We start from the raw sequence: 8,919 nt of genomic DNA, 5'->3' as shown, positions 1-8,919 counted from the left end.
ATGAAACACTTTTAGAGTTCTTATGGAAGATTATTGTTAATTTCATGTGATCATAAGATCAAAAAAATTAACGTATAATTGCCATTTACAATTGACTATTTACAAATTATACATATAATAGTAGCATTACACAAATTCGATAACAGTGGTTATGCGATTGTTGGTTTAAGTTATGTACAATAAGGTAGGCAACAAGAGATGTCAATGGTTTAAGTTATGTACAATTAAGTAGGCAACAAGAGATGTCAAAGGTTTAAGTAGTGTACAATTAAGTAGGTAACAAGCGATGTCAATGGTTTAAGTTATGTACAAGTAAGCAGGCAACAGGAGATATCAATCTGAAGCGGTAACAAATAAGATTTTTTTCCAGATATTGTCAGATTAAACATGGTAAAAATATACTTAAAAAATTACTTAAAAGTAAGCAAGCAACAAGAGATGTCAATCAGAAGCGGTAACAAAGAAGTTTTTTTCCCAGCTATTTTCAGATTAAACATGGAAAAAAATATACTTAAATAATCACGTTCAATCCTTTTTTTATTTTTTGTATCAGTTTATTTTAATCGGCATGTAGGGGAGGTATGTATTTGACAAGCATATTTTTTTAATAATATTGTAACTGATCTATATGAGGAAGAGAATACTTACAAAGACAGTGATATTGAATCAGACAGTGTAGTTGTCTTTTACATCCAAATTTCACTCAACACTTAAAAAACTTCATATGAAAGCGAAAATGAAGTAAGAGTTAATATATTATTGAAGAATTGTTACTAATAAAGTGTTAAGTGCAAAATAAAAGAATGATTTTAGTCCTCCACTGTTTACACCTTCATAAAAAAAAACAACAATACAGCTTAAGAATGTTAATGTAGACAAACAGATAATCCTAAAGTCAGCACTTGTAATATCTTCAACAATATATTTTATTTAAATGTATTTATAGCTTGTTTAACATTCACAGATTAGAAAGGAAAATAATGTAATGAAGGTATCTTAGTGGATACATTATTTAGCAATGTGTAACACTGAATGACCATGTATTCAATTAAAAACAGCAATAAATAGTTTTGTTTATGTTAGAATATGTATAAAGACTATTATTGCTATTAAAGATTCTTAATCATGTTCATGTTACATACATACTGTGATGTATCAATATAAAATCATACCGCTACCATGTATATAAAACAGGTACCTGTAGAACAAGACTATTGCCAAGCAATAAAAGTCAATGAAAGTCTCCCACCGGTTCCACCATTGTCAGAAATTTCACCATTTTCAGAATATTTTTGTTTCCATAGCAACCACAATTTTTGACATAGGAACAAAATGAAATGATGTGCATAATGTCCATATTGCCATCTATCCATGTTCCAAGTTTCATGAAAAAATATTAGGAACTTTTAAAGTTATCGCACTATTTCTAGTCTATTTGCTACCATAGCAACCACCATTTTTGACGTAGGAACAAAATGAAATGAAGTGCATAATGTCCATATTGCCATCTATCCATGTTCCAAGTTTCATGAAAAAATATTCAGAACTTTTAAAGTTATCGCAGGATCCAGAAAAAAGTGACGGACGGACGGACGGACAGACACATTTTATGATCAGGAATGATAAGTGAGTTTAGAAATTTACAATTGGCTTTCTATACAACAGTGCAACTATTTGTGTATTTATCTCCTTGTAAACAATTCATCATGTTACAGGGAAACATTGCATAGGATGTATAGTTAGGTATCATGAATATATGGATGTTTGAATCAATTACGAATATGCTAAACAATTTTATCTTTTAACGGCACACATAGACCGCGTGTTTGTTGTGCATGTTATATGAGAACCATGTATACAGCCGTACCCAATAATACATATATATGCATAGTAGTTTTATTATTAAAATAATGATTAATATTCTTTGTCTTTCAATGTCAATCAATACAATGTAATCCTTGTCACGCAATAAAATGTCCCTTTATAACGGATTGCACAATAACACATAATATAATACATACCAATATGGCAAACTTCAATAATTAATTCATCATTTTGCGAACAAAAGTAATAGTTTTAAGCAAACATACTGTTAATACTAAAAACTTCTTTTTTATTAAGTCAGATATCACAAAAAGCCTTACCTTGATTCTTAATATCAAACTCAAATGTAATAAACATGTCCAATAATATGTAAGATCTTTTGCGGGATAAATAAGGTTCATTCGCATAATAAACTTTATTGGTCATACACACAATTTGTATATCTGCAAATCAGGGGTGTTTACAAGTTGTTGTATCTGATAGAGTATTTGTAGTGCAACCCTCTAAATCGTCTTTTTTGGTAAGGAAATGCCTCATATGTGAAGATACATGTCTACTAATACTCTATTGATTGTCTATAATTATTATATATCATTAATGATGACAATGACTTGAATTTGTTAAATATGAATTCAATTAATATTCAAAACACATGCCATGAATGTATGTTTCAAAGCACATATATCTGCTGTTTCGGAATAAATAGTGCTAGTTTGTTTCAAACCTTTGTATGTGATTCAATGCTTTAAGTCTACCAGCGTCTTCAATATGTTATCATGAGTAGCGTCTGGCAAGGATATTTGTATGTGAGTGAATGCTTTTAGTCTACCTGTGTATTCAATACGTAAATATGAGTAGCGTCTGGTAATGGTACTTGTGTGTTTGATTCAATGCTTTAAGTCTGCCTGCGTCTTTATTATGAGTAGAGTCAAGTAAGTGTACGTGTGTGTTTAAAGGCTCTATAAAGGTGAAGAAACGCAATTATTTACAGATTTTTAAATATTTTTTTCATATTTCATTTATATAAGGTTATCAAAAAACAATATGTATATGCTATTAGACATAATTTAAAAAAAAATGAGCAAGACAACTTGTTTTGAGCTCAAAATAAAGTGTCCTCCAAGTCAATTGTGTTTACAAACAATCAGTTTATTTACATCGCTGTTTACTCGCGAAAGAGAAAGTGAAAGTGACTCAGGTCACCAATAATATAACGATGACTTTTAAACGTTTTCCGGTATCACTCACAAAGTAGGTCTCTTCTAAATGGTTAAAACGTTTGTAGTGATCTTATAAGTTACTTTCTGCTGGTAAAAGTTGTTAGAAATAGAATTAAAATTGAATTTTCTTTCGGCTATTTTTAGTATATGGCAACGCTCTGAGGCTACACATCACGTGAGTTGCAAAAAATGTAAATATTTCTTCCAATTATGAAACGGGTTTATCTTCCATAATTCTTGACAACGTTGTACCTAAGCTGTGTTATTAGCAGTTTTTATGCAAGAGTAACTGAAATCCGGTAAAAATAAGACCAGTTGATATGCATAATAATTGGATTTGTGACCTTTATAGAGCCTTTAGTTCAATGCGTCAGGCTACATTTGTCTTCAATACTTTATTATGTTTTTACTCTAGTAAATGTATTTTTTTGTATTTACTGATTTAAGTGTACGTACATCTTCAGGACGTTATTAGTAGTTGACCATAGAAAGCGTATTTTTGTAATTGATTCAATGCTTTCAAATATATCCCCGTGTTCATGACCTGATTATGAGCACAATAGTAAGTATGTTCGTTTCTGTGACTCAATGCTTTAAGTCAACCTTCTTCTTCAAGACTTAATTATGAGTGGACTCATGTAAGGTTGTTGTGTGTGGACAATTCAATGATTTAAGTCTAACTGATTCGTCAAGAGGTTAGTATAAGAAGAGTTATCTCAAAAGTTTTCACTTTTTTGTGTACTTCCTAATAAAGGTAGAAGATTGATCAAAATAAAAATATTAATTAATATCAATTTTGATATGATTTATTGTATTCAACAGTGCCACTTATTTAGATTTGTTTTACTCACTAGTCAATACATTTAAATAGACTTAATGCTGACAACACAGATTTGAGCTTAAATTTTTCATTGACAATGGTAATGTTTAAACCGATCTGAGCAAGATCTGGATAACGTTTATTCGTTTAAGACTGAACGATACCTCTAAATTCATTACATACATGCTTGTACTACTGCGTTCTTTAATTAATGTTTTTTTCAAAACTAGATTATTACAGTGTTAACATGTCGATAACGCACATTTAACAACACTTGAATTCAGTTTGTTATTTATTACAAATAATCACGTGATTTTAAAGAGGCCTTGTACCTTATATGAATGACTAAGTTGGTATCGTTTTTTTCCATGTTGTTATCTTGTAATAGCCATACTTTAATTGATATGAAAGTAATTGGCGGAAAATTTTCCACATTTTCTGAAATTCAATTAATACGGTGTCTCAGTTAAGCCATGTCTATTTAAGCATTTACACACAAATACACACAATAATGGCACTTACCTGATTACAAGATTTGTGTCGTCATTTTTTGCTGGAGCTTGTGAAAAGTGCCAGGAAGACTTAACGAAAAGACAGCACACACTAAGTTGTTTGCTGTTATGCTTGCGTGTTGATCGTAGTCCGACAAATCCGACTGCCAACGCGCCAACTAAATTGCGCTAAGGCAAGAGATGTATGTACCTTTTTGTCGTTCTGGTGGATACATTATTTTCAAAAAGACGTTATTGTCTTATCAACACGTATGTTTGTCATGATGGTTTGTCGGCTTGTTCGCGCACCTACAATACCCTAACGAACAAGAACGATATCTCAGAAATGAGCCACCATAAATGAATAATTTCGATACGTCACTAAGTTACCTTGATGTTTTTTGAAAATGAGCAGGTTCTTCATAAATGTGAAACTTGATAGATAGCGAGTATTTGCGATAGCTATTTATACGTACGGCAATCGAAAGAAGACACGGACGTAAACAGGTAGGGATTTTAAGTTATTTGATGAGAGTTTGTTCTCATTTTCACGATAATTTCTGCTCAAAAACGTTGAAATAGCTTCTGTAAGATAATAAGAATTAGGATGACCAAGTAATTTATAATCTCGTTCAAATAAATTGAATTATTTACATTTTATTAATAATATGTAGCTCGAAATAACACAAATGATTAAAGCTATTAAGAATTTTATATTTGGGTAGCTGGATTTGAATTCGCAACGGTACCACTGGATTTAAAAACTAAATGCTGTGTCGTAAATGAGGCATTATTTCTCATATTAACTATTACATTACGAACAAGTCCAGTTATTTATTATTCACTTAATAAAATGAATATTTTTCAGGATCGAGAAACAAGAAAAATGGGTAAGAATCAAATACCAATTACAAGATCATGTTAATAGCTAATAAAAAAACTTACTAAAATACATGAATTTTCTTAAAATTACCAACGTTACTTTTTATAATGATTATAAGGTAAACTCATTTGGATTATCTTGAATATTAATGCTTTGTAAAAGCAATGAATGTAAATATACAAAATGTACTATAACTTATTCCTGACACTGATGCACATTATGGTTTGTATTATATTTAACCATTGTTCTGGAGTCTACAAAGTCCTACTAAACGCTTAAGAATGGGTGATGTTAATATATGTAATACAAGCTAATAGAGCAAAATAAAGAAGTGAAACTCCAGCTGCTGGAGAAGTATTTAATTCTTATTGTATACAATTAGTTGGTCCTTTATTTAAGGCTAGTGACCGATTGCCAAAACAGCACAAAACAGCACAATACAAAACTACATAAACACATATAAGAATAAAGCTGGGGTCACCGCCTTGGAACGATTAATGCAAAGCATTTGGGGTTTAAAACGGTTTTCGAGCGCTCAACCTCACACTTGGCCCAGCAATATTCATGATACGTGTAAGTGTAAATAAAATTTAACCTCATAGCATTGTAACTCAAATTAAACAATAAAAAAGGGAATTAAAAAGTATTCAATTTAATTACCATTTAAGTACTCAATGGTAGGAAAGATACCAGAGCAAGAGAGTTACAACTTTTTGAGGAACGATGAAATGAAACTACGAAAAACCACTTTTGAATGTATTTTCTAACTGTTTTAGTTGTTTTATATCACCACACTGATGCGGAATCGGCCCAAATAATCCTAGAGTCCCTACTACTGAAAAAGGCCAAAGGTGCATTTGGGACTGGGGTGTACCTCACCAAAATGGGCCCTGATTCGTCATTGAAAAAGGTATCATGTTATCATACTATGTGTTTTTAATTTTTAAGCAATAAAACACCTAAACAAGGGGGAAATGTTATTTTCTACTTACTTCTCGAATATCTATGTTTCGTATTGTTTTAACAATATTAAAGTATTTTCCAACTTTAATATCATGAGCTGCTTATCCTATCTGTATTTGCCTTTAAAAAAAGAAAAGCAAGAAACGTTTTTACATAAATGCTTTAGACATCAAAGGCCAAAATGGGCTATAAAATATTCAAAGATCAAATGTAGGTTAACTACTGGTAGGTTAGATAATACCGAACAAACAAGTATATTCGTATACAATGTTACTATTTTTATATCAGGTTTATATAAGGTATATTTTAGTTATTATAGTACTGTTTCAGTATTAAAAATATTTTATAATATTTTAAACGGAATAATTAGGCGACTGAAGTATAAATGTTAAATCTCCGAAAACTATAACGAAACATGTTATTTTACATAATATGTGTACTTGTTTAGCTTCTTGTGAATAACTACGATGACGACGTGTCAAAAGCTAAGATGAAGAAGCTGATTAACCCTTTGCATGCTGGGAAATTTGTCGTCTGCTAAAATGTCGTCTGCAGAATTTCTAAAATTAGCATTTTCTTCGATTTTTTTCAAAGAATACTATCAAAATAGCAAACAGTTTGGATCCTGATGAGACGCCACGTTCTGTGGCGTCTCATCTGGATCCAAACTGTTTGCAAAGGCCTTTAAAATTCAGCTCCAGCGCTTTAAGGGTTAAAGAAAGAGGAAGCTAAGCAGAAGTGTGTTTTGGACTGGGCATTCCAGACGATGTCTATGACAAGTTCGTTGAGAAATGTGATGCCTCGGGAAGAGATGTGTACATCTTCAAGGGCGATATTACTCTATCAGATATGGATGACGTAGACTTGTACTACCGGCAATAATGTAATTTCATTGTCATTCTTGACTTATTTTGTGCTATTAATCACTTCTGTTTTCTTTGAAAAATATTAATCGTTTATATGAAGCATGAAATTCCTGGACACAACATACAATAGACCATTAGGCAAAACGTGATAACAGCTCAGCTTTGAGTGACTGTCTTGAATTAAATAATAATTAAACTTCAGAAACATTAACAGGATTTACAGTTTTGTTACTTTTCGCTAGTTTTATCTAAGGCGAAATAAATGCATAGAATAACAGTGGTGTATGTTGTATGCAAATAAGCAAAGCAACGTATTAACTTGACATGCAATCAGTGTAAAAGATATTAATTCCAACGTGTGAATAATTTCATAGTTAAATATAGCTTTCTTACAGATACTATCCGATTTTAGTTCAGATAGCGTAATTAGGGGCTGTAGCATTTTATATTAAAGCCACACACCTTGAAATGAAGTACATGTTAATAAATAAATATAGATGTAATTTGAAAGTGTGCAAAATTGTCATTAAATACATCGCCTAGTTAAAAAGTAATTTGTCTTTTTTATATTTTAGAACCGAAAGTAGGATTTCTTTACTTATACGTCCATTTCGACAAACTTGATTATTTTGAAGTTTTAAAGCGCAAAAAGACGGATTTCTACCTTGTAACAACCAGACATATACTAATTGAGATAGATAACATTAAATCTTTAGCCTAGTTAGCAAGTAATTTATTATTTTTGAAACAGTACCGCTTTTAAAACCGAAAGTAGGATTTCTAGACGTATACGTCCATTTCGACAAGCGCGATTATTTTTAAGTTTTAAAGCGCAGAAGAAACGGATTTCTTTTTTACCTTGTAACACCCTGATATATTCTAATTGACATAGATAAAATATGTTTCTTATTTATACTTAAATGTACTATGCCATATATTTCATTTCTAGGTGTGTGGCTTTAAGATACTTTCGAAATGTCTATCTTTCAGTAGTATGCGTTCGAGCATTGAACGTGTACATTTCATTTTCCTGGTATGCGACTTAGATCACTTCAAATTTCTATCGCGACCGAACGTTAATTCTTTATGTTAACATGGTTGAAGATCGGAGTTCCCATGCGTTAGAATGTTGATATGATTTGGATACACGCGTGTGTGTTTAATGATAAAGGATTATTGCTTAAATGTTCATCAATACATTAAATTGTATAACACGGGTATCAGGATGACGCTTATCGGCAAAATCATTTCGGATTATGAAGCCTCAATAAGTTGCGTTTGGTAAAGGTGTATATAACGCATTTTGCAGTATTGTTTACCAACATCGAGGACAAATGTAATTTAACATAAGTGTATGAATACTTTCAATCGCGCATGTGTTAATAATAATTTCGCGATACTATATATTCTATTTATAGAAATGAAACACCAAGTCGATGTTGCGGAACAAACTACACAGACATTTTTACAATAGACAAAATATTATGATTACGAAACATTACGTAAGCACTTGGAAACTAGCGAATAATAGGTGTAAGCATTTAATGTATACAAATGTCATTTGAAGAATGTTCATGAACACGATGGCATATCTTTATTTAACACTATTACATTTTCAGTACTACATTACATATGTGTTGTTGTTAAATGAAAGTATTATTCAAGACTCTAATATGTCTATCGCTGATATTCTTATTTATAAAGATTGTAATTGTCATTGTAATACTGCTTAAAAGGAACGCAAACTTATCTAAAAATCAGTGAACAACAAAGTAAATTATATGCACTGTTTCATTTTAATTTCATTATAAATCTAATACAAAACACAACATGCTACGCTGGATAAACTGTT

The 8,919-nt window shown here is 31.1% G+C and overlaps 1 long non-coding RNA gene across 1 annotated transcript; it reads left to right on the top strand.

The window, feature by feature from the left end:
- The first annotated feature begins 4,723 nt into the window (after positions 1-4,723).
- Positions 4,724-6,808, top strand: LOC127844694 (uncharacterized). Its single transcript, XR_008032868.1, has 4 exons — positions 4,724-4,862; positions 5,224-5,245; positions 6,015-6,148; positions 6,650-6,808. It is a non-coding gene; the product is annotated as an uncharacterized LOC127844694 (long non-coding RNA).
- The last annotated feature ends 2,111 nt before the right edge of the window (positions 6,809-8,919 follow it).

This window comes from Dreissena polymorpha, chromosome 9, assembly GCF_020536995.1.
Source record: "Dreissena polymorpha isolate Duluth1 chromosome 9, UMN_Dpol_1.0, whole genome shotgun sequence".
NCBI classification, from domain to species: Eukaryota; Metazoa; Mollusca; class Bivalvia; order Myida; family Dreissenidae; genus Dreissena; species Dreissena polymorpha.
The sequence above is the reverse complement of the archived record's forward strand: the minus strand, read 5'-3'. Positions and strand labels throughout refer to the sequence as shown.